Source organism: Nomascus leucogenys, chromosome 22a (assembly GCF_006542625.1).
Source record: "Nomascus leucogenys isolate Asia chromosome 22a, Asia_NLE_v1, whole genome shotgun sequence".
In the NCBI taxonomy this organism is placed as follows: domain Eukaryota; kingdom Metazoa; phylum Chordata; class Mammalia; order Primates; family Hylobatidae; genus Nomascus; species Nomascus leucogenys.
The window spans coordinates 15,676,334-15,701,633 of NC_044402.1; the positions used below are offsets into that span (position 1 = coordinate 15,676,334).

General features: G+C 45.5%; 1 protein-coding gene and 1 pseudogene across 1 annotated transcript in view; both read right to left on the reverse strand.

The window, feature by feature from the left end:
* Positions 1–25,300, reverse strand: part of KCNK13 (potassium two pore domain channel subfamily K member 13) — a 122,074-nt gene that overhangs the window by 68,344 nt on the left and 28,430 nt on the right. The gene's annotated exons all lie outside the window — the stretch shown is intronic.
* LOC115832375 lies at positions 6,327–6,596 on the reverse strand (annotated as a pseudogene).

Here is a 25,300-nt window from a genome sequence, read left to right on the forward strand (position 1 = left end):
GTCTGGAGCCTGAGTATAGATACGTGGGGAGGGGCAGATGTCTGGAAGTACACACAAGTCCACAAAGGGTGGTGAAGGGAAGGGTGGCAACAACTATGATACTCTAGATAGAAATTGGAAATAAATTGGCACAGCTAAGGGGATCCACTGGGAAGTAAGCCAAGGTACTCAAGGAAGAGCTGCAATGAAAATTCGAGTTTGCTTTTTCTTTGGTCTAGGGCATTTTGACGCCACCATATTTTCGGGAATAATTTTAGACTTACAGAAAAGTCGCAAAGATAATACAGAAAGTTCTTGTATATCCCTCTAGGTTTCTTTTTCTTCATTCTTTTTTTTTCTTTTTAGACGGAATCTCACTCTGTCCTCCAGGCTGGAGTGCAGTGGCACGATCTTGGCTCACTGCAACCTCCGCCTCCCGGGTTCAAGTGATTCTCCTGCCTCAGCCTCCCACGTAGCTGGGACGACAGGCACATACCACCATGCTCGGCTAATTTTTGTATTTTCAGTAGAGACGGGGTTTCACCATGTTGGTCAGGCTGGTCTGGAATGCCTGACCTCAGATGATCCTCCCAGCTTGGCCTCCCAAAGTGCTGGGATTACAGGCATGAGCCACCGTTCCCGGGCCCTTTTGGTTTCTTCTAATGTTAAGATCTTACATTACCATAGCACATGGGTCAAAATTCAAAACACCACCATTAGTACGTTACTACCTACCAAACTCCAGACTTCATTTGGATTTCACCTATTTTTCATCAATGTCCTTTTTCTGCTCCAGGATCCAATCGAAGATGGTGCATTGATTCAGTCATCAGGTTTCATTTGTACCCCACCATTTTCAAACACTCTATTTGATTCAATTGGTGCTTTACACTTAAAAACATTTTTGTTTTGTCTTTATGAATATGTATATATATTTTCGTCCGAATTTTGCCACTGAAGAAATTTTACTAAGACAGTCTTTTCCTCAGTGAATTCCATTACAAGCTACTTTAATTCTTTCAACAATTTTTCCATGCAGGTAAACCAGTACTATGTTTTTCCATTAAAAAAAAAACTTTTCAACAAGGTGCAATGGCTCACACCTGTAATCCTAGCACTTTAGGAGGCTGGGGAGGGAAGATTGCTTGAGCTCAGGAGTTAAAGACAAGCCCAGCCTGGGCAATATGGCAAAACCCTGTCTCTACAAAAAATACAAAAAATTAGCAGGGCATGGTGGCACACATCTGTGGTCCCAGCTACTCAGGAGGTTGGGGTGAAAGGATTGCTCGAGCCCAGAAGGATGAAGCTGCAATGAGCTGTGATGACACCACTGCCCTCCACCCTGGGCGACAGAGCAAGACCCTGTCTCCAAAAAAAAAAAAAAAAAAATCTTTTCAACAGATTTTTTTTTTTACAATAAATTTTACCAAAAATATTTGGTTCATCAATTACTTTTTGTCTATATGAATGCTGTCCCTCATGGTTTTTGACAATCTGAGTTTCCTTGGATAATCACATTTCCACCAAGATCAATTTTCCTGAGTCAAATTCTGCATATCCAGATTTGCCAAGATGTGATCCTTCTATTGGTTAAAAAAACAATTTTACCATGTGCATTTTTTCCTTCTGTTGCTTTTATTTCATTTGAGTTTTCTATCACATTTAATTTTTTGCAGTTCAGTTGTTGTACTTTTCAACTTTACCATGTTTACTTTCTGTAGTTTCTCATTTGCAACAATTTTTTTATCACTTGCAATTTTAACTATTGTATTTCCTTTTGCCTTTTTTCTACCAATAGTATTTGCAGCGACGACTACAAGATTGATGATTTGCATTGTTTTTAGTTGAGCCATGGAAGAATTGAATGGCTCTTCTCAGATACTCTAGAGATGCTCTACTGGCCGGGATGAATCAACTGTATTGCTCATCCAGTTCTTCTGGATGTTTGTGTTCACACATGAATCAGGAGAGCAAGAATAGATGATGAGTCAAGTGAGTGAAATGATCTGCTTCATTTAAAAAAACTTTTTAAAAGCTTCACTTGGTGGGTGGGAGTCCCTGCATGTCAGCAGCACTGCCTTACCCACAGAACACAACGTAAATGGCATCGCTAGAGATATGCAGAATGGTGCAGGAATGTGAGAAAAAGGTAAGAAGGGCCAAGGAGAACGAGCAGAGCAGGATGTTTGGCTGAATTCCAGGCAAAGACACAGGGACCAGACATGGTGCTGAGGCAGAGCCTTGATCTAAGAGAAGACGTCCTAGCTCCCAGAATTGGGATATAAGGTCAGGGTGGGGCCAGCCCCAAGGTTGATTTTCTGCTAAACAACTAGCCTAGGATCCTTAGACTCCCCAGGAGTGGATTCTCTCTTAAGAGCCTGAAGTGTGGCCCAGTGACCCACCTGTGAGGGATGCGTGGAAGGGGTGGGGCCAGAAAATTACTAGAGAAGTCAATTCACCTGAAGAAATCAGTCACCTTATTTATTTAGGTAAAAAAAATAGTCACAAGAGAAGGTTTCGCTGTAATACTCTATGGTAAGCAACTGCCTGCATAGAGGGAAAGTGGCTTTATCGTTGTGGCCAAGCCATCTGGGGCAGTGTTGTCACAGAGAGGGACATTCTGCATCTAGAGATGAAAGGGCTCAGCCCCTTCTCTAGATGCCCCAGATAACCTTCTCCAAATAAGTGCAGGTCAACATCTTTCTGCTTTGTCTCAGGACAACAAAAGCGAACATTTCACTGTCTTCTATACTGTTCTCTCCCACTGCCAGACTAGAATCAATGAAACGCACAGAAAAAGGGCACAGCTGGGAAATAATTGGGCTTGAGTAGCAACTAACAATTCCCCTCATTCTTTCCCTGAGCTAATCAACCACTTCTCCTAGAGCCAATAAGGAGAGGTCCTCTTCTCTGTGTATATATGAAATGTAACACATTTAGGGAAAAAAGTGAATAAATGTATAAATGGCTTGAGCATCTTTGTAACTAATACTCAGTCAAGAAATAGAAAATTTCCAGAACCTCAGTGGGTGGCCAACTCTCCATCCTCTATCTGACACCCCAGGGCAGTTTCTTGACTTGCACAGAATCTGAGATTTGGACAGAAAACTAGAGCTTTGCTTTGCAAAGGTCCACAAGATCTGGAGATGTCTAGAAATGAAGTTGGGGTTCTCAACTCAGTGGCTCTAAGGCAACACTCAGGGAATTAAGTATTAATAGGCTAAGCAGGGAGTTCCTGATCGGGGGTTCAGAGTGAGACTCAGAGACTCAGGGATGTATTTTTTTTTTTTTTTTTTTTTTTTGAGACAAAAGTCTCGCTCTTGTCGTCCGGGCTGGAGTGCAATGGCGCCATCTCAGCTCACTGCAAACTTTGCCTCCCGAGTTCAAGCGATTCTCCTGCCTCAGCCTCCTAAGTAGCTGGGATTACAGGCACCTGCCACCACGTCCAGCTAATTTTTGTATTTTTAGTAGAGACAGGGTTTCACCATGTTAGCCAGGCTGGTCTCAAACTCCTGACCTCAGGTGATCCGCCCGCCTTGGCCTCCCAAAGTGCTGGGATTACAGGCGTGAGCCACTGCACTTGGCCAGGGATATGCATATTTGGTAAGTACCCCAGGAGATTCAATAGTATGTGGTTCTCAAAGACATGCCCCTTTAGAAAGACATGCACTGAATCCACAGACACTTAGCTCAGGAGGCACTATGTGACTCCTTATGTCCTTGCTACTCAAAGTGTGGCCCCAGACTAGCAGTAGTGGCATCACCTGGAATGCAAAATCCTGGGTCCCACTCCAGAGCTCCTGAATCAGATGCTTTTTTTTTTATTTTTTTTTTAAGACAAAGACTCACTCCGTCACCCAGGCTGGAGTGCTGTGGCACGATGTCGACTCACTGCAACTTCTGCCTCCCGAGTAGCTGGGATTACAGGTGCCTGCCACCGTGCCTTGCTAATTTTTGTATTTTTAGTAGAGACGGGGTTTTACCATGTTGGCAAGGCTGGTCTCGAACTTCTGACCTCAAGTGATCCACCCGTCTTGGCCTCCCAAAGTGCTGGGACTACAGGCATGAGCCACCACACCGGCTCAGGTGCATTTTTATACGGTCTTGCTGGTAATCTGCACTCACATTAAAGCTGTAGTAGCACACCTCTGGGTTCCTTAAAGACAGTTCTCAGCAGGGGCAATGCTGCCCCTACAGGGCATTCAGGAAATATGAGTTGGGCAGGTGGTTTGGCTGTCACAATGACTGGCATTTAGTATGGAGGGGGTAGGGCTGTTACATGTCCAGCACATTAAATAAATATCCTGGCCAGGTGAGGTGGTTCATGCCTATAATCCCAGCACTTTGGGAGGCTGAGGCAGATGGATCACTTGAGTCTCGGATTTCGAGACCAGCCTGGGCAACATGGCAAAATCCCGTCTCTACAAAAAAATACAAAAATTAGCTCGTCGTGGTAGTGCATGCTTGTGGTCTCAGCTGCTCGGGAGGTTGAGGTGGGAGGATCACCTGAGCCCAGGAGGTTGAGGCTACAGTGAGCCGTGATTGCGCCACTGCACTCCAGCCTGGGTGACAGAGCAAGTCCTTTCTCAAAAAGAAAAAAAAAAAAAAAAAAGGCCTGGCGCAGTGGCTCACACTGTAATCCCAGCACTTTGGGAGGCCAAGGCAGGCAGATCACGAGGTCAGGAGATTGAGACCATCCTGGCTAACACGGTGAAACCCCGTCTCTACTAAAAAAATACAAAAAATTACCCAGGCATGGTGGCAGGTGCCTGTAGTCCCAGCTACTTGGGAGGCTGAGGCAGGAGAATGGCGTGAACCTGGGAGGTGGAGCTTGCAGTGAGCCGAGATCACGCCACTGCACTCCAGCCTGGGCGACAGAGTGAGACTCCACCTCAGAAAAAAGAAAGAAAGAAAGAAAAGGAAGTCCTGCATCCTGTACAACTTCCAAATGTCTCACTGGATAAATATCTGCATTTATCTGAGTCTAGAACCTAATTCTTCTTTTTTCATCTATAGGTATCTTTTTATTAGAAAAGAAATTAAACATTCTCAATAGAGACTGAAGAAGGAAACTAACAATCTTACAGTTCTAGAAAAGGCAAACTTCATAAGGGATTCTTAAGTTTTCAAAGCACTGGGGGCTCTTTCACAGATACACTCTTGGGGTAGGGGGCTGTAAGTTTTCTCAGATGTTTTACATTTTGTGCTTTAATTTTTGCTGGTACTCTAAATCAAATAAATACACAGTGTTCAGGATTATCTGGATGGCCATCTTAAATAACAGAGTGTTCCACATGACCACAGCCTCTGCACTTGTGCCTCTGATCCATGTGACAGCAAGACCAACTATGCTTTACTTTTCATATGATTTCTCCAGTTGGGTCCTGAGACCTTTCAGATAATTTTTTTTTTTTTTTTGAGACAGAGTCTCACTCTGTTGCCCAGGCTGGAGTGCAGTGGCACAATCTCGGCTCACTGCAAGTTCTGCCTCCCAAGTAGCTGGGACTACAGGCGCCTGCCACCATGACCGGCTAATTTTTTGTATTTTTAGTAGAGATAGGGTTTCACCGTGTTAGCCAGGATGGTCTCGATCTCCTGACCTTGTGATCCGCCCGCCTCTGCCTCCCAAAGTGCTGGGATTACAGGCATGAGCCACCGCGCCCGGCCCTTTCACAGACTCTTTCACAGAATTGTTGAACATTTCCTATGAGATCTGTGAGAGGACATGGTGGACAACACTGGTTCAGGGCAGTGATTCTCAAGGTGGGATGGGATGGGGCGGGGTTGAGTCTCCGGAGAGGTGCGTGTAGTTTGAAAGAACACATTCAAAATACCCACTGATTTCATAACACCAACTCCATAAAGTCAAGCGGAAAAATGATTTCAGCTAATGGGCAGTAGCAGAAAACCAACTAAGGATTCATCATTGTGGAGAAGGAGTCTGTATAAACATAGTTGAAAAACACTGGCTTACAGGCAGAGGAATGCCGACATGTGGAGAACAGTAAGAAACGCATGCCAAAGAGAAAGAACAACTGAGGGTGAGTGAGCGAATCCTAGGCCAGAACTTGTCACAGTCTTCTGAAAACCAAAGAGCACATCAAGAAGAAAACCAAGATGGCCCGTCAACCTCCTTGGCCCCATGGTTAAGAGCAAGTTGATCCACTTTTAAATACTGAGGCAAAAGAAGAAAAAAGCTGTTTGTGCCTCCCAAATTCATCCACCAGGAAGTGCTGTCATCACGTGCAATGCCATCCAGCTCTTGAGGAAGAAAGTCTGCATGTGGCCTGCTCTGTGGTTACTGCAAAACTCCAAATCTGCTTTAGCCGCGTCAGCAGTTCCCCACTCTATTGCATAGTGACTAGATCACTGCATCTGCCTATACAATCTTTACCAATAAAGACTCGAGGCCCTGTTCTTGCTCCCGTGAGCTGTTCCAAATAATGAATCTCGTTAGTGTGGCTGGTGGCTGTGAAATCGACAAATTCCAGAAGCCCTTGTTTGATGGGCAATTGACTGAGGATCTCTTGGGTCCTCCTGCAGAATGGGCAGGTGGGCTTGATGAACACAACCACCTTCCCAGGCTGGATTTTGCAGTTCACACACTCTTGAGCCATGCCAACAGGCTGCGGTCTCCCCTGGAAGAATCCTCAGCTGTAGGTATTGCATGGGTATTGAGCCGAACCTAAGTCTTGTTTTACAAATAAACACACTCTTTGTTTTTGCACAGTTTTAATGTTTACTGAAATTTCCAGGCAGGCAACTGCCCTATAAGTTGAGGGAAGGTTCAACATGTTTTTTTTTTTTTTTTTTTTTTTGAGACGGAGTCTCACACTGTCGCCCAGGCTGGAGAGCAATGGCCCATCTCAGCTCACTGTAAGTTCTGCCTCCCGGGTTCATGCCATTCTCCTACCTCAGCCTCCCAAGTAGCTGGGACTACAGGTGTCCACCACCACGCCCGGCTAATTTTTTGTATTTTAGTAGAGATGGGGTTTCACCATGTTAGCCAGGATGGTCTTGATCTCCTGACCTTGTGATCTACCCGCCTTGGCCTACCAAAGTGCTGGGATTACAGGCACAAGCCACCACACCCAGCCAACATGTATTTTAAGAGTAACCAAATGTGCACCATCTCGGGCAATCTCATCATGGACAGTAAAGCGGTGGTGTGCAGTACAGAGCACCCGTGTCAGCCTACCTGTTGGTACAAACACCTGAGCACTTCATTATAGTCAGACCCTAGCATTTATATATTGATATACTTTTTTTTTTGAGATGGAGTCTCAGACTGTCCCCCAGGCTGGAGTGCAGTGGTGCAATCTCAGCTCACTGCAACCTCTGCCTCCTGGATTCAAGCGATTCTCCTGCCTCAGCCTCCCGGAGTAGCTTGGACTACAGGCATGCACCACCACTCCCAGCTAATTTGTGTATTTTTAGTAGAGATGGGGTTTCGCCACGTTGGCCAGGCTGGTCTGGAACTCCTGGCCTCAAACAATCCATGCGCCTTGGCCTCCCAAAGTGCTGGGATTACAGGTATGAGCCACCACACCTGGCCCATATTATTTTACTGTAAATGTTTTCTGTTGTTTATTCTTTTATAATTAGGGCAGTATAATGTCTTTCTAAAATATAAGTGTAGTTTATTTTACCTATAAAATTTCATTTCAGGATAATAAATAGTTATAAAATTTCATGATAGTATCACAAATTTTTTTTTTGAAGACATAGTCTCACTCTCACCCAGGGTGGAGTGCAGTGGCGAGATCTCAGCTCACTGCAAGCTCTGCTTCCTGAGTTCAAATGATTCTCATGCCTCAGCCTCCCGAGTAGCTGGAATTACAGGCATGAGCCACCATGCCTGGCTAATTTTTGTATTTGTAGTAGGGACAGGGTTTCACCATGTTGGCCAGGCTGGTCTCGAACTCCTGATCTCAGTGATCCGCCTGCCTCAGCCTCCCAAAGTGCTGGTATTACAGGTGTGAGCCACTGAGCCCAGCACCTTTCTGATTTTGCCTATTAGTATGTGATGTGGAAAACATTTCAGATGGTACAGTATGTCAAAATGAGATCTCTTCAGAAGTTCTGTGTTTACTGTGGGGCCTTATGGCACCAAGCTCATAAATTGTTTTTGACATAAAAAGGGAGTTGGCAGGTATTACAGGAGTTGAGCAGAACTATTCTGATTGAATCACCTCATATTTCAAAGGCCTTGAAACCCAGGGAGATGGAATGCCCAAGGTCACAGGGATAACTAGTGTCAGAATAACCAGATACCCAAGAATTCAGACCCAACCAGGACTTGGCCTCCTGCCACCAGCACTGCCAGCTCAGCCTGCCCAGGTTTCTGGAGGGCTCCTTGTCTCCATAGAAAACCTCCTTCTATGCCCCTGCTTTTGCCAAGTCCTGGACAATGATTTGGAACATCATGCAGTCTTACTAGGAAGCAAGAAACCTTTGCCGGACTGTTATTATTTTTTTATTTTTTTTTGAGACAGAGTCTTGCTGTCGCCCAGGCTGGAGTGCAGTGGCACGATCTCGGCTCACTGCAAGCTCCGCCCCCCAGGGTTCACACCATTCTCCTGCCTCAGCTTCCCGAGTAGCTGGGACTACAGGCGCCTGCCACCTTGCCCGGCTAATTTTTTGTATTTTTAGTAGAGACGGGGTTTCACTGTGTTAGCCAGGATGGTCTCTCTCCTGACCTCATGATCCGCCCGCCTCAGCCTCCCAAAGTGCTGGGATTACAGGCGTGAGCCACTGCGCCTGGCCTGTTATTATTATTTTTTAACCTAGGACCTTTTCTTTCGTATGCAGAAATTACAGCTATAAAATAAACAGATCCCTTGTGCCTAGCTGTCTTTGGACACAAATTACTGCCTGTCCTTGTCTGTTTAGAGTTGGATTCAAGGGTCTTCAAGAAAAATGGCCAAAAGGGAAAAAAAAACAACTTCCTTGATATGGGGAGACAATGGATTTTGTGGTTAAAGACTCAAAGCTTGGGACTCTAACCCATGAGTACCCTAGTACCCTCAACGACCCCAATCCAAGGCCATAGGGTGGGTGGTACTTAGTTTGCATACACAGAATGTCCCCATCAACTGTATAAAAACTTGTGTTTGGTTGTTCTGTCACTTGATTTATCCTGTATATTAAAGTCAAGGGACCCCTTTTTCCTCTAACATCTGTGATTTCAGGTAAGGACTCTAGAGGGAATAAATGAGGTGAGGACTACTTCACCAAGGGGGTGAGAGAAGATCTCATGTCTTCAGGTGAGGCTGAAGATGGGGACCCAGTTTTATAAAAAGCTGAGAGAAGAAAAGGGCTGAGAGAAGAAAAGGGCCTGAAGCAGAAAGGAGCTTGGACAATCAGGAGACAGGAGACCAGCATGAATGAGAGACACGGTGCTGCTGAATGCCTTGGATGGATGGATGGACCCAACCTCACCCTATTTATGTAACCCATTTACCTAAAGGAGCAAAATGGAGTTGTAAAGTAGCTGATCCTGGCTGGTGGCTCACGCCTGTAATCCTAGCACTTTGGGAGGTCGAGGTGTGAAGATCACGGAGGTCAGGAGTTTGAGACCAGCCTGGCCAACATGGTGAAACCCCATCTCTGCTGAAAAACAAAAATTAGCCAGGCATGGTGGTGCATGCCTGTAATCCCAGCTACTCGGGACGCTGAGGCAGGAGAATCACTTGAATCCAGGAGGTGGAGGTTGCAGTGAGCCAAGATCGTGCCACTGCACTCCAGCCTGGGTGACAGTGTGAGACTCTCTCAAAAAAAAAAAAAAAAAAAAAAAGAAAAGAAAAGAAAGTAGCTGATCCCCAAGTTCAAGACAGTGACACCTGGCTGGGTGCGGTGGCTCACGCTTGTAATCCCAGCACTTTGGGAGGCCGAGGCGGGCGGATCACGAGGTCAGGAGATCGAGACCACGGTGAAACCCCATCTCTACTAAAAATATAAAAAATTAGCTGGGCGTGGTGGCAGGCACCTGTAATACCAGCTACTCGGAGAGGCTGAGGCAGGAGAATGGCGTGAACCCGAGAGATGGAGCTTGCAGTGAGCTGAGATCGCGCCACTGCACTCCAGCGCTCCAGCCTGGGTGACACAGCGAGACTCCGTCTCAAAAAAAAGAAAAAAAAAAGACAGTGACAACTCATATGGAAAGGGACCCCCGGAGACTCTTCCACCTTCCTTGCCCAGCCTGGGTAGGATAGTGTCTCCCTTGGGCTTAATCTGACCATCCCAGGAGGATACATGGCCCAAGAAAGAAACAGAATGCACATCACCTTTGTGAGACAATTCTGGCAGGATTCATCAAGTGATCGCACAAAGGCTTCAAAGACATAAAAAAGATACTATTATCAAGCAAATCCCAGGAGTCCCCAAAGATAGGAATGTATGTGTGACAGGGACAAGATGTCTTATTGCCTTCTAGGTGCTGCTGCTGTGCCAAGAGAGAAAACGGTCTCCAGACAATGTGTTTTCAATGAGGTTTCCAGAAACTCATCAAAGAATGGCCTATATGATCATAGATTTCAAAGAGTCTCTGTGAAAATAATAAATGTTATTGTTTTAAGAGGGGAAAAGGGGTCTGGAGAGAAAGCCCAGAAACCACTCAGTTCCTGACACCCAACAAGAATGCAGGGAGGGGATGAAAGGCGTGCATAGGAGGAGGAGGCACTCAGGGACATGCCAGGCTTTTATTCCAAGGTGTCCTTGAGGAAGAACAAGATTAGGAGGCTCGGCTGAGAAGAGAAAAATTAATGTCAAAGGAAAATTGAGTGGAGGAGCGAGATGAGTGAGTTGTCAGAAAAGGGGAAAGATCAGGAGACAAAAAGAGACAAGAGAAATTGACTCCTGCCCAACAGGAATGTGAAGAGGAAAGACGGGGTCTTTAGGAAGCCTAGAGACTGATCTTATACATCTGGGTACGGCCTGTGCCTCACTGAGCTGCTGAGAATGGAAGCTGAAAAGGCAAAGTCTTTAGAGGTAGGAGATACACTTAGAGATCTCTCTGGTCCAGGAGAGAGAGAAACAACAACAACAACAAACTGTCTGGGCCTGGTGCAGTGACTCACGCCTGTAATCCCAGCACTTTGGGAGGCCAAGGCAGGCAGATCACCTGAGGTCCCGGGTTTAAGACCAGCCTGGTTAACATGGTGAAACCCCGTCTCTACTAAAAATACAAAAATTAGCCGGGGAAGTTAGTGGGAGTCTATAATCCCATCTCCTCGGGAGGCTGAGGCAGGAGAATCGCTTGAACTCGGGAGGCGGAGATTGCAGTGAGGCAAGATCACGCCATTGCATTACAGCTGACAAGAGCGAAACTCCGTCCCCCAAGAAAAGAAAACCTGTCTGTCTCTCTGGGGTGGACAGGATGCTCTAGTCTTATGTGTGTTTGAATCTCCAAAAATACTTGCATTATTTTTCATGGGAAAAGGTCCTGGATAAAATAACTCAGACTGCCTTTAAAATCCCACAGATGCCGGCGAGGCTGCAGAGAAAAGGGAACACTTACACACTATTGGTGGGAATGTAAGTTATTTCAGCCACTGTGAAAAGCAGTTTGGAGATTTCTCAAAGAACTTAGAGTTACCATTTGATCCAGAAATCCTATTCCTAGGTATATATCAAAGGAAAATACATCATTTTTCAAAAGAAATAAATGCACTTGTATGTTCCTCAGCTTGCTAGTCACAATAACAAAGACATGGAATCAACCTAGGTGCCCATCAACAGTGGATTGGATTAAGACAATGTGGTATTATACATATACACCATGGAATATTATGCAGCCTTAAAAAAGGACAAAATTATGTCCTTTGCAGCAATGTGGATGGAGCTGGCAGCCATAATCTTAAGTGTATAACACAGGAACAGAAAGCCAAATGCTGCATGTTCTCACTTATAAGTGGGAGCTAAACATTGAGCGTCCACAGACATAAACATGGGAATAACAGATACTGCAGACTACTAGAACAGGGAGGCATGGGTTGAAAAACTACCTACTGGGGATAATGCTTATTACCTGAGTACAATACACCCATGTAACAAACCTGCACATGTACCTCCCTGTATCTAAAATAAAAGTTGGGGGGAAAAAATCCCAGAATGTTAACAGAACTAAAATTCCCCCAAATCTAATGTCTAATACCTTAGATGAAGGCTTGGCAACTCAACTGGAAGACAGCAACCCATCGGGAGATAGAAAGTCAGTGTTAACATCTAAGACAGCACAGCCATACTGACTGAGAAGCTCCGCAGAAAAGCACCACTTCCCAAAGGCTATGAGGAATAATGGGAGGAATTTCACAGGGGGTCATGGGAGAGACTCTACTGTCCGTGTCATTGACTCCCAGTAACCAGGAAGGAGACAGGAGAGAAGACAACATTCTGAAGGTGGCTGTGTAGGGCAGGGATTGAGATGATGGGTGCTGGAGTCCAATCGTCCAGGATCGAATCCTGCCTTTGCCACCCAGCATTGCAGCACAGGCAAGATTCTTACTTGATTCTTCTAAGCTTCAATTTTACATCAATTAATGAAGATACTACAGTTGATGGGGGAGTTATGAGCTGAATCTGCAGCCAGTGAGCTTTCTGTATGCTGGCTGGTGTTGTTACCAGCTCTACATCACAGCTGTACATTCTGCCTTAAAGGGAATTCCTGGAGCCCTTACAGATCTGGAGGAGTCCACTTCAATGGGGGGATTTCTTTTTAAAAATTTATTTCCGGCTGGGCACATTGGCTCATGCCTATAATCCCAGCACTTTGGGAGGCCGAGGTAGGTGGATCACCTGAGGTCGGGAGCTCGAGACCAGCCTGGCCAACATGGAGAAACCCCGTCTCTACTAAAAATATAAAAGTAGCTGGGTGTGGTAGCACATGCCTGTAATCCCAGCTACTTGGGAGGCTGAGGCAGGAGAATGGCTTGAACCTGGGAGGCAGAGGTTGCAGTGAGCCAAGATTGCGCCATTGCACACCAGCCTGGGCAACAAGAGCAAAACTCCATTTAAAAAAAAAAAAAAAGATTTCCATAGGTTTTTTTGGGGAACAGGTGGTATTTGGTTACATGAGGAAGTTCTTTAGTGGTGACTTGTGAGGCTTTTTTTTTTTTTTTTTTGGAAAAGGAGTCTCACTCTGTCGCCCAGGCTGGAGTGCAGTGGTACGATCTTAGCTCACTGCAACCTCTGCCTCCTGGGTTCAAGCGGTTCTCCTGCCTCAGCCTCCCGAGTAGCTGGGATTACAGGAGCGTGCCGCCACACCTGGCGAATTTTTTTGTATTTTAGTAGAGATGGGGTTTCACCATGTTGCGCAGGGTGGTTTCAAACTCCTGAGCTCAGGCAATCCATCTGCCTGGGCCTCCCAAAGTGTTGGGATTACACCACCACGCCTGGCCAACTGGTGAGATTTTGGTGCACCCATCACCAGAGCAGTATACCCTGAACCCAATTTGTAGTCTTGTATCCCTCTCCTGCGTCCCACCTGATGGGAGAATTTCTGAATGTGATGCCCCTGCCCCCTCGTCTAAGTATTGGTTTTGCCATACGAGGACAACACACTGGTCTGGGACAAGATATGAGTGGAGACGTGCTGGGACTTCAGATCAAGATTTCAGATGAATCAAATCTCCTGCCCATTTGGTGCCAGAAGCGATTTCAGAGAGAGACTGAACAACAGGGGCAAAAATGTATTTTGTACCCACTGTGAAGCAGATCCAAACACCCTGCCTATGTCACTTCGTCTACTCCTCAGAACAACTCTGAGGTGCGATTATTATCACCCCATGCCACAGCCTGAGAAACTGAACAGGGAATTGAAGCACCTCGAATGACATAATTCCATCATATACTGCAACCTCCTTAGTTGTAAGGCACGTGGAAGCATCTGCTTGACTCAAATATCTCGTGCTGGCCAGGCACGGTGGCTCAGACCCGTAACCCCAGCACTTTGGGAGGCTGAGGTGGGAGGACTGCTTGAGCCCTAGAGTTCAAGACCAGCCTGGGCAACATAGTGAAACTCCGGCTCTACAAATAAATAAAACAATTGGCCGGGCATGGTGGCACACACCTGTGGTCCCAGCCGCTCGAGAGGCTGAGGTGGGCGGATCACCTGAGCCCAAGAGTTGGAGGCTGCAGTAAGATGTGATCACGCCCCTGCACTCCAGCCTGGGCGACAAAGCAAGGCCCCGTCCCAAGAAAAACAAACCAACCAACCTAGTGCTGAGATACAAATAGTTTTAAAAGTTGCAGCTCTTCAGACTATTTTTCAAAGTCATTCCTCTGTTTCACGTGGACAAATCAGAGTTATAAAAATAGCCACTACTAATCTGATGAAATTACTGCTTTCCTTTGTTCAATCCACTGCTTCACACTTTGCGGCCTGCCTAACATCCTTGGGACTGATTAGGCCTTCCTTTTCTATTAGGTAGGCAATGTTCTCTCCAGCAAACAGAAGTAGGCCTTATGTCCCCGAGGTCACCAGTACCAGCCAAAAAGTAGCTTGTTGAATGTAATTTCATGCAGAATCAGCTTCCAGTTTAGATGTCATTAGGGCCAGCATTGCTGAGGTTTGAGACTTGGCCAGTGATAAACAGGTCACCAAAATGCAGCCATGGCACCTATTACAGAGTTTCTTGGGTGGAAACATAGACTCACTTGTTTACATCAAGGTTCCTAAATGAAGATATTTTTAGTTTCATTGAGTTATTTTTTACTCTGGCCAAACCTAATTATCCAAGTGTAGATTATCTATGCTATTAACTCCAAAGTGGGATCGACTCCAAAAAACTTTATTCTGGCTCCTCGGTACTTCCTAACACAGAACATGCAAATTAATTTTAATATTGGCTTGCGATGGGAAAGGCAGGAGCAAGCTGAGCCTTAGGTAATATGCAAATAGAACAGCAGCTTCAGAAGAATCCAGAGCTGTGTGGTTAGTCGGGTTCTTAGTCTCCATCAGGGAAGGAGATGTGAGTTTTGCGTGTATGTCAAAAACAAATAAGCACAAATTTGGGACGGTCTGCCCTGCTTTTTGCCTCCCCTGGAAGGAAACATTATGTTGGTTTGGTATGAGAAAGGATGTGGCTTTGGGACCCACCCCCTTGAGCAGAGGTCCCAGATCCTAGTGAAGAATTCTGTAAACACCTCACCCACCTATTGTCTATTTATCTGCTGTGTGGTCAGGTTGTCACGGCTGTTGGCTTGCTGCTTCAATTACGCAAGGTTTATTTTGCTGTGCAATCGTGATGACTTTCATCTAGAGTCCTCAACGTTTGCCTAAACAATCAGCACTTTTCTCCCTAGTTGTCCCAAATGGAAATGGGAAACTTGATGCCATATATACAGCCAATTGTTGAGCCAGAACACCTTTCTAATAACTCATTCTAGGGATAAATCAGTCCTCAATCTCCTGGAGCCAAATCCATGAGCATTCTATTTTTCTTGGAATTTTTCATATACTCAACTTGTAGGAAAAAGAGGTCATTAACAAGAAACAAGATGCAACAGAGTTTATTTAGGACATTGAAAAAGCCACCAAGGCGTATCTTGTATACAGGTGAAGAGTTCCATGTCTGACAGCCTCTGCACCTGCAGTTGCTCCTAACAATGTCAGAGGAAATGCACAGTCCTGAACATTCCTCACATGAAAGTTCAACTGCACTGAGACAACTCTACTGACTGAGAAGGCAGAGTGGACTAACATATTTAAAAATATCTCATCTAAACTATGTTACAACCACATACACAGTGTTTGGGAAGAATCGCACAAAAACACAAGTGGTCACTCTGAATAGTAGGTGATTTTTTTTTTTTAATTTTTAAATTTTTTTTGTAGAGACAGAGTCTCGCTCTGCCGCCCAGGCTGGAGTGCAGGCGCGCTCTTGGCTCACTGCAAACTCCGCCTCCTGGGTTCAAGCAATTCTCTGCCTTAGCCTCCCAAGCAGCTGGGAATACAGGCACCTGCCAACAAGCCTGGCTAATTTTTCTATTTTTAGTAGAGATGGGGTTTCACCATCTTGGCCAGGCTGGTCTTGAACTCCTGATCTCATGATCCACCTGCCTCGGCCCCCTGAAGTGCTGGGATTACAGGCGTGAGCCACCGCGACCAGCCTTGTTCTTTAATTTCAAAGGTAAATACAAAATTATTTTCTAAAGATTCACAGTAGAATCCTAGTACTCCTTGGTAATGAGAGAGAAATGAATTAAGGGGGACAATTCCATTCCATCCCCAGTGCAATATAGATGGGGTTTTCTTTTCTTTTTTTTTTTTTTTTTTTTTTTGAGACCGAGTCTTACTCTGTCACCCAGGATGGAGTGCAGTGTCGTGATCTCGGCTCACTGCAACCTCCACCTCCCGGGTTCAAGCGATTCTCCTGCCTCAGCCTCCCAAGTAGCAGGGATTACAGGCGCCTGTCACCATGCCTGGCTAATTTTTGTATTTTTAGTAGAGATGGAGTTTCACCATGTTGGCCAAGCTGGTCTCGAACTCCTGACCTCAGGTGATCCGCCCACCTCGGCCTCCCAAAGTGCTGGGATTACAGGCGTGAGCCACTACGCCCAGCTGTAGATGGGGTTTTCATGGTCTCCAGAAGGGCTTTCTCTGTGATGTGACCACATTGACCTTCAGCCTGGGTGGTCAAGTGTTTAATATTGTTATATAAATTATACCACTTCAAAACTTTAACTTAACATCACCCTAAGCAATGACAGCCAAGAAATCAGAGTATTTTTGTGTGCCGTTTAAATAAACAAAAATGGAAATAAATAATAAATGCCAATGAAATAGCCATTAATAAAATACACCGTCTTCCCTGTGTTACTGGAAATGATGTGTGGCCCCCATGGTACTTGGGAACATCCCGGTTTTCTGAATTCACATTTTAAGTCTGTGAGGAACCTGCAGGTGAGTGTGTGGCACGTGCGGCAGAGAGACAGACACATGAGGCAGATGCATGAGATGCAGGCCCAGAGATGACAGAGTCATCCCCTCCCCAGGAGGGAAGTTTCTGCCCTGGAACACTGAGAAAGAGACTTGGATCCTTGTGATGAATTCTCCTTGTTTGCTTATGTTAGTTTGAGTAGGTCTGGATTTAAAGAGTCCCATTTACCCTTCCTCTGTCCCTCATTATATGCTCATTACTAATGGCTAATAACTGGATGAGAGATAGATGGGGGTTCCTATATCCTATTCCTTTTTCTAAAGAGGAATGGTTCATTGTGATTGTCATGTTTTTCTTCCAGTATTGTATACTGGGTGTGTTGTGCATGGCTTAATCTGATTGCTTAGTCCACAAATGGCAGCTGGTGAGCATTCATATCTGGGGAGTGTGAGCCTCTGCGTGCTGCAGCTCAACAAGACTTTGAATATTCTCCCATCAGGGATGGGGAATACAGTTTGTGGCAGTCAATGAGATGGCTGGTGCTATTGTTTGGCTATGGTTTGAATATGTCCCCACCAAAATTCACGCTGAAATTTGATCCCCAATGTGGTGGTGGTGGAAGGTGGGGCCTAGAGGGAGGTGTTTGGGTCACGGGGGGCAGATCCCTCGTGAATGGCTTGATGTCATTCTTGTGGCATTGAGTGAGTTCTCGCTTTGGTGAGACTGGATTAGTTTCCATGGGAATGGATCAGTTCCCTTGACAGTGGGTTGTTATAAAGCCAGAATGCCCCTGGGGTTCATGCCTGTCTGCTTCCCCTTTGACCTTCACCATGTTAAGATGCAGCACGGAAGCCCTTGCCAGAAGCCAGGGTCATGCCCTTGAACTTCCAGCCTCCAAAACTATAAACTAAAGAAATCTCTTTTCTTTATAAATTACCCAGTCTCAGTTGTTCTGTTGTAGCAACATAAGATGAACTAAGACAGCTGGTTCTATTGGGCAGAGGCATTTCTGGGTGTATAGGAAGGAGGGTTTATGCTAAGAGGTAGAACAAAATATAGAAAACAAGGTTTGGGTTTCATCTCCCGCTCCCCTTCCCTGAGTACTTCGTGTGGCAGCCATGTTTGTGCTGCTGGATCCAAGCCCCCAAGATTCACTTGAGTGGACAAGGGATAAACACCTGACCCCCACATTTGGCCAATCAGATTCTCTCAGGAATGTAACTTGGGATTAAGAAACAGTAGGCAGTCATCGTTAGTTGTTTCAACTGAGGGGACAAAAACTCAGGGCTGAGGGGTAGCGATCAGCAGCCAAGAATGAGAAGAAGCAGAAAGCAGAAGTCAAAAGCAAAAGAAAGAGAGAAGCAAAGGCAAGAGCCCAAGAAAATGGCTGCCAATTCTTGCTGATTCTCCACTTTCTGGCCTAGCACTGTTGTGAGTCTCAAATTTGCTTCCTGCTCTGCAGTTCCATAAACTACCCCTGTATGTATCCTTACAATACAATCTACAATTTGTCTTGAGCTGATTCAGGTGAGTTCCTAATATTTGCAAGCAAAAGGGCCTTGACTAAGATAATACAGAAAACATGGTCATACATACTGCTAATAAAATTGTTCCTAGTTTTTACAAGAGAATAATTTATTATGTTTTGTTGTATTTTGCAAAGAGGACTAAGAATTCAGGCATCTCACCACCTGTGATATTGTAAAATACATATTTGGTCTTTGTCCCTGGTTCCTGATGTATAACTCCTAAAATCTGTAGAATCTCTAATGTGATGTCTTTTTGTATGTTAATGAGTTGACTGTTGACTGGCAGCCCCTAGGTAGTTTCAGAATGGGGCTGGTCACCAGAAAGACCAAGGCATGATTAGAGAGTTGGGACTTAAAGCCCCACACCGCAACCTCCAGGGAGGGCAGAGGAGCTGAAGGCTGAGTTGATCACCAATGGCCAATGGTTTAATCAATCGTGTCTATATAATAAAGTCTCTATGAAAACCCCAAAGGACAAGGTTTGGTGAGCTTCCAGATAGCTGAACACATGGATGTTCCTGGAGGGTGGCTAACCCCGGAGAGGGTTTGGAAGCTCCACACCTCTTCCTATAGGTATTATCCTATGCATCTCTTCATCTGTATCCTCTGTAATATCCTTTATAGTAAACCAGTAAACCTAAGTGTTTCCCTGAGTTCTGTGAGCCACTCTAGCAAAGTAAGCAAACCCAAGGAGGGAGCTGTGGGACCCGATTTATTGCCAGTCACTCAGAAGCACAGGTCAAACACGGGGCCTGCAATTGACACCTGAAGGTGGGGGGCAGGTTAGGGACTGAGCCCTCGACCTGTGAGATCTGACTCTATCTCCAGATAGATAATGTCAGACTTGAACTGACTTAGAAGACATCCAGCTGGTGTTTGCTGCAGAGGACACCAGCTTGCTTAATATGTAGGATAATACCCTCACACATCTGGTCACAGAAGCCTTCTGTGTTGATTGTTGTTGAGTGAGAGAATAGAAAAAAAAAAACAGCTTAAGTTTTTCCACTCTTAGACCATCTGAACAAGTTTGAGAATAACTGCTCTAACTTACTAGGTAAAAAGAAAAAAAGAGGCCCTTCTGGGGTCTTCGCCCAAATATATCTGAAAAAAAATAAGATAGCTGATTGGAAGCAGAAGATATGTTGACTATAACACTGACTCTCAAGGAAGAACAAAAATCAGAATCGCTTTAGGAAGTTTTGGTGTTTGTTTCAAATGACGCTACCAAGGCTCTACCTCGGAGCTACTGAATCAAAAGCTCAGTCAAGTCATCACGGCAGTTATACATTTTTTTTAGTTTCCTAGGAGATTGTGCTGTGCGCCCCTGTTAGAAAGAGCCACTTGATCTCAGCACAAAAGGACATCTGAGAAAAGAAAGGACTCTACATATCACAGATTAATGTAGGGACAAATAAAGCTAGCCGCAGTGGTTCCTTGATGGTGTTGCCTTTTTTGACGGAAACGCTGTGATTCTCTGCCCATAAAGATGAACTTCAAACATCCAAAAGGGCTTAAATTATATTTGGCACACATTTTTTGAAGAGGTGGGATAACACGTAATCCATTTATTTTAAATGCTTTCACCAAAATGGTTAAGATAAAAACAATTTGGGACAAACATAATTCTAGACAAAACTTTAATTCTTAGAAAAGTCCCTGATAGGCTGGGCATGGTGGCTCATGCCTGTAATCCCAGCATTTTGGGAGGCCGAGCCGAGGATCACCAGGTCGGGAGATCGAGACCATCCTGGCTGACACGGTGAAATCCCGTCTCTACTAACAATACAAAAAATTAGCCGGGCGTGGTGGTGGGCGCCTGTGGTCCCAGCTACTCGGGAGGCTGAGGCAGGAGAATGGCATGAACCTGGGAGGTGGAGCTTGCAGTGAGCTGAGATCACGCCACTGCACTCCAGCCTGGGCAACAGTGAGACTCCATCTCAAAAAAGGAAAGAAAAGAAAAGTCCCTGATAATGAAGACCATCATCCTCCAGGTGCCAAATAAACCCAGTGGTGCTGTGCTGCCCCTGACATGTGGACTGAGTCTTGTCTCCTTCCAGTTGACTGGAGCTAGGACTTGAGTTGATGTGAGCTAGGACTTGATCTGGTTTAGCCACAGGAAGAGGAAGCAAGTTAAGCAAGTACTCCATACTCTGATGTTGACTCATAGATTACAAGAAATAGAATCAGTTTCATTATGAAAATCAAGCCCTTTGTATTTGCCTCACTAGTGAAAATTCAATTGAGCAAACACTAGACAAGTGTTATGGCTGGCTCACAGTACTCGGGGCTGTCAGAAGAAACAGTTACTTTGGGAGGTCATGTGAATACCTGGTTCTCATTCAGTGGAGACAATGCAAGGACATTATAGTCAAAGCATATGGGATGTAGTTTCCATTGATTCACCTACTCAGGAAATATTTACTGAGGCCTATGGCATGCCAGCCCTGTGCAAGGTGCAGACACACACAGGGGAATGAGATAGAGACAGACAAGGAGCTCCTGGTTCCATGCAGACAGCACGACCTCAGAGATGTCTGTCTCACCCTTCTCCACGGAGTGAACGCTCAAGCAGAAGAGATCTGCTGTCATGAGAGAAAGAGGCCAGAGGTGGAAAATGGCACCCCCCCGCAAATCCCATTAAAACAAATCCCAATATGGCAAGTCGATTATATAATAAATCAGTATTACCAAATGCTAGGCACTTATTCAGTTACAGAATAAGCACATTCAAGGCAATCCAAATATCAAGAAAGACTTCAGACTATATTCCAGAGTTCCAGGAATGAGGATTTGACATAAATCTCCACCCGTGAATAAGGAAACTTTAGAATGCTCTGGGAGGATGGCTGGGAGGGATGCCACCCTATAGAACTGAGACAGCCCATAATGTTCTCTGCAAGTGAATAGGAGACAGAGAATCTCCACAGGAAACCTCAAATAACCCCAACCACCATCTGCTCTCCATGGGGGCCCCTTCAGCCCTTTTGCAACATTTCCACTTCATCTAATTTAGGCTGGGCACGCTGGGGAGGACCAGGGGTGCCTCGGAATATAGCATCAAAAGCATCCATCCTGCTTCCTGACTTGCCCTAGATTTGTTTAAAATGTAGAGGTGGCAAAGAGAAATCAGGGCAATAGTAACAGGCTTTTATTCAGAAAGCTATCAAGGAAGAATAAAATCAAGTGGAAATGGGACTGACTCCATCTTCAACTGATATTATTGCGAGTCAATTTTCTTCATCAGTGCTGGGAGAACAATAGCAATTCTACACCATGTGTTTGGGGAACGTTCTGCTCAACTAGTTAATTAGTTCACAATACAATCTGAGACTTTGAGGGTGACACAGACATCTAGAAGAAGCGTGGGCCCTGGAGCCAAGTGGATCTGTCTCTCTTTCTGCTGGCTGTGCAGTGAGGAGCAAATTTCCTGTCTCAGTTTCCTCATCTTGCATGGAGTGTTGTTGTGAGGATCCAATGAGATGATTCACTTACATTAGCACTTAGTGCAGTGCCTGGCTCAACACATTTAATTGTTTCTGAGTATCGTGATACTTTCTTTCTTTTTCTTTTTTTCTTGAGACAGGGTCTCACTCTGTCACCCAGGCTAGAGTGCAGTGGCATGATCATGGCTCACTGCAGCCTCGACCTCCTGGGCTCAAGCAAACCTCCCACTTCAGCCTCCTGAGTAGCTGGGACTACAGGCATGCACCATCATGCCCAGCTAATTTTTTAGTTTTTGCAGAGATGGGGTCTTGCTGTGTTGCCCAGGCTGGTCTCAAACTCCTCCCGCCTCGGCCTCCCAAAGTGTTGGGATTACAGGAATGAGCCACCAAGCCTGGCCTTGTGATGCTTCTTTAAAGGCAGAGAAATGAAAACACTCAATTCTGAAAAGCTGGTCTGCTGTATCTTTTGATCTCACCCATCCTATTAATCACTAGAGGGCTTTCCTGCTCCTCCAAAATGCTCCCTTTGACCTCTGTCCTCCATGTTTCCTTATCTCTTGCCTGCAAACCTCAGTGTTGTTCTTTCTTTTTAAGTGTGCCCTTACTGCATCTGTGTTTCATCACCTACATTTTCCCCATGACAAAGCCTCTCCTCTTTTCATTGAATATCAATTATTAGAAAGAAAAACCTGCACAGACGGATGTGGTTTAGCAGTGAGTTTCTCTCTCCCTCCCAATCAACATGGAGTTGTTCACAGAGGAGTCACTAAAAATGTTTTGCAAGGTTAATGTTTGCAAAAAGTGTCTTTAAGAATGGAGCTCCCGGCCGGGCGCAGTGGCTCACGCCTGTAATCCCAGCACTTTGGGAGGCCAAGGCAGGTGGATCACGAGGTCAGGAGATGGAGACCATCCTAGCTAACACGGTGAAACCCTGTCTCTACTTAAAAAATACAAAAAATTAGCCGGGCGTGGTGGCGGGCACCTGTAGTCCCAGCTACTCAGGAGGCTGAAGCAGGAGAATGGCGTGAACCTGGGAGGCAGAGCTTGCAGTGAGCCGAGATCGCACCACTGCACTCCAGCCTGGGGGACAGAATGAGACTCTGTCTCAAAAAAAAAAAAAAGAATGGAGTTCCCTTTCCCAAAATGAAATTGATTTTATTCTTAAATAACAGCATTCTTGCCAACGTTTAGGTAAGCACATAATAATGCAATTCTTAACACAGCTACCACTGCTTTTCTGATGGTCTCCTTCTCCCCTGCCAGCACTGGTAACTCCAGGACTCTCCCCATAGACTCTGTTTCAAACCTCACTTCCTAAATCATCTGCAGGAGCACTCTACCCCACCGAGCAGAGGGTATTGGCATGTCTTTTACCCTCCATGCATCACTGTCTGCATGGAACTCATAAATAATGAAGCATCTGGCATGCCCGGTGTTCTGCATTCCAGGTTTAAGAGCAGTCTTTCCCCCAGAAACAGGCTTTTGGGCATTATCCAAAATCAACATGGATGGTATCCAACAAGACCTTACAGATGCTATTTTTCTTTGACTGTGCTGTGTCAACTGCCTACTGTATAGGACTTGATACATTTTTAATGACTGTACTGAGTTTCCTCTGAACTTGTCACTTTTCACCATTTCCAGTTAGGGGGTCTTAATTTCCCATAGGAAAACCTTTAGCCAGCCATAGAGTTCATTCTTTACTGGTTCGATTCTCATTAATTAAATATCCTAAGTGGAAAAGCTCTTGTGCCTACTGATTTGGGACACCCAGAGGGAAATCAACAAGAATGGAATAAAATCTCCATGCACCCTATCAGGAAAACCTTGACTGCTCCATGATCAAACTGGATGCAATTTAAAAAAATAATATCATGTGGGGCCCTCTAACTCTTCCTTGAGATTCTGATTAAAAATCTAGGTGATCAGATCACTTGGTTCATATATCTCAGAGACAAGAGGAACCTCAGCACTTAAGCCAAGGGACAGGAAAGAGGTAAAACACAGAGATGAATGGCAGGTGACACTCAGCCTAGGTGGGTGGGACCAGAAGGAGCACTGAGCTCCCTGTATTAGTCTGTTTTCACACTGCTGATAAAGACATACCCGAGACTGGCAAAAAAGAGGTTTAATGGACTTATAGTTCCACATGGCTGGAAAGGACTCACAATCATGGCAGAAGGCAAGGAGAAGCAAGTCACACCTTACATGGATGGCAGCAGGCAAAGAGAGCTTGTGAAGGGAAACTCCTGTTTTTAAAACCACCAGATCTCATGAGACGCATTCACTATCACGAGAATAGCATGGGAAAACCCACATCCATGATTCAATTACCTCCCACTGGGTTCCTCCCACGACACGTGGGAATTGTGAGTTACAATTCAAGATGAGATTTGGGTGGGGACACAGCCAAACCATACCATTCTGCCCTGGCCCCTCTCAAATCTCATGTCCTCACATTTCAAAACCAATCATGCCTTGCCAACAGTCCCCCAAAATCTTAACTCATTTCAGCATTAGCTCCAAAGTCTACAGTCCAACGTCTCATTGGAGACAAGGCAAGTCCCTTCTGCCTATAAGCCTGTAAAATCAAAAGCAAGTTAGTTACTTCCTAAATACAATGGGGGTTCAGGCATGGGGTATACCCACTCCAAATGGGAGAAAATGGCCAAAACAAAGGGGCTACAGACCCCATGTAAGCCTGAAATCCAGCAGGGCAGTCTAATCTTAGAGCTCCAAAATGATCTCCTTTGACTCCATGTCTCGCATCCAGGTCATGCTGATGCAAGAGGTGGGTTCCCATGGTCTTGGGCAGCTCTGCCCCTGTGGCTTTGCAGGACACAGCCTCCCTCCCAGCTGCTTTCATGGCTGGAATTGTCTGGCTTTTCCAGGCACACGGTGCAAGCAGTTGGTGGATTGACCATTCTGGGGTCTGGAGGATAGTGGCTTTCTTCTTACAGCTCTGCTACGTGGTGCCCCAGTAGGGGCCCCCAGTAGGGACTCTTTGTTAGGGCTCCAACACCACACTTCCCTTCCACACTGCCCTAGCAGAGGTTCTCCATGAGAGCCCTGCCCTTTCAAGCAAACTTCTGCCTGGACATCCAGGCATTTCCACCATCCTCAGAAATCTAGGCAGAAGTTCCCAAACCTCAATTCTTGACTTCTGTAGCACCTGCAGGCTCAACACCACATGGAAGCTACCAAGGCTTAGGGCTTGCACCTTCTGAAGCCACAGCCTGAGCTGTACCTTGGCCCTTTTTAGTCATGGCTGGATTGGCTGGGACACAGGACACCAAATCCCTAGACTGCACACAGCACGGGGACCCTGGGCCTGGCCCACATAACAATTATTTTCCTAGGCTTCCGGGCCTGTGATGGGAGGAGCTACTGTGAAGACCTCTGACATGCCCTGGAGATATTTTCCCCATTGTCTTGGGGATTAACATTTGGCTCCTCCTCACTTATGCAA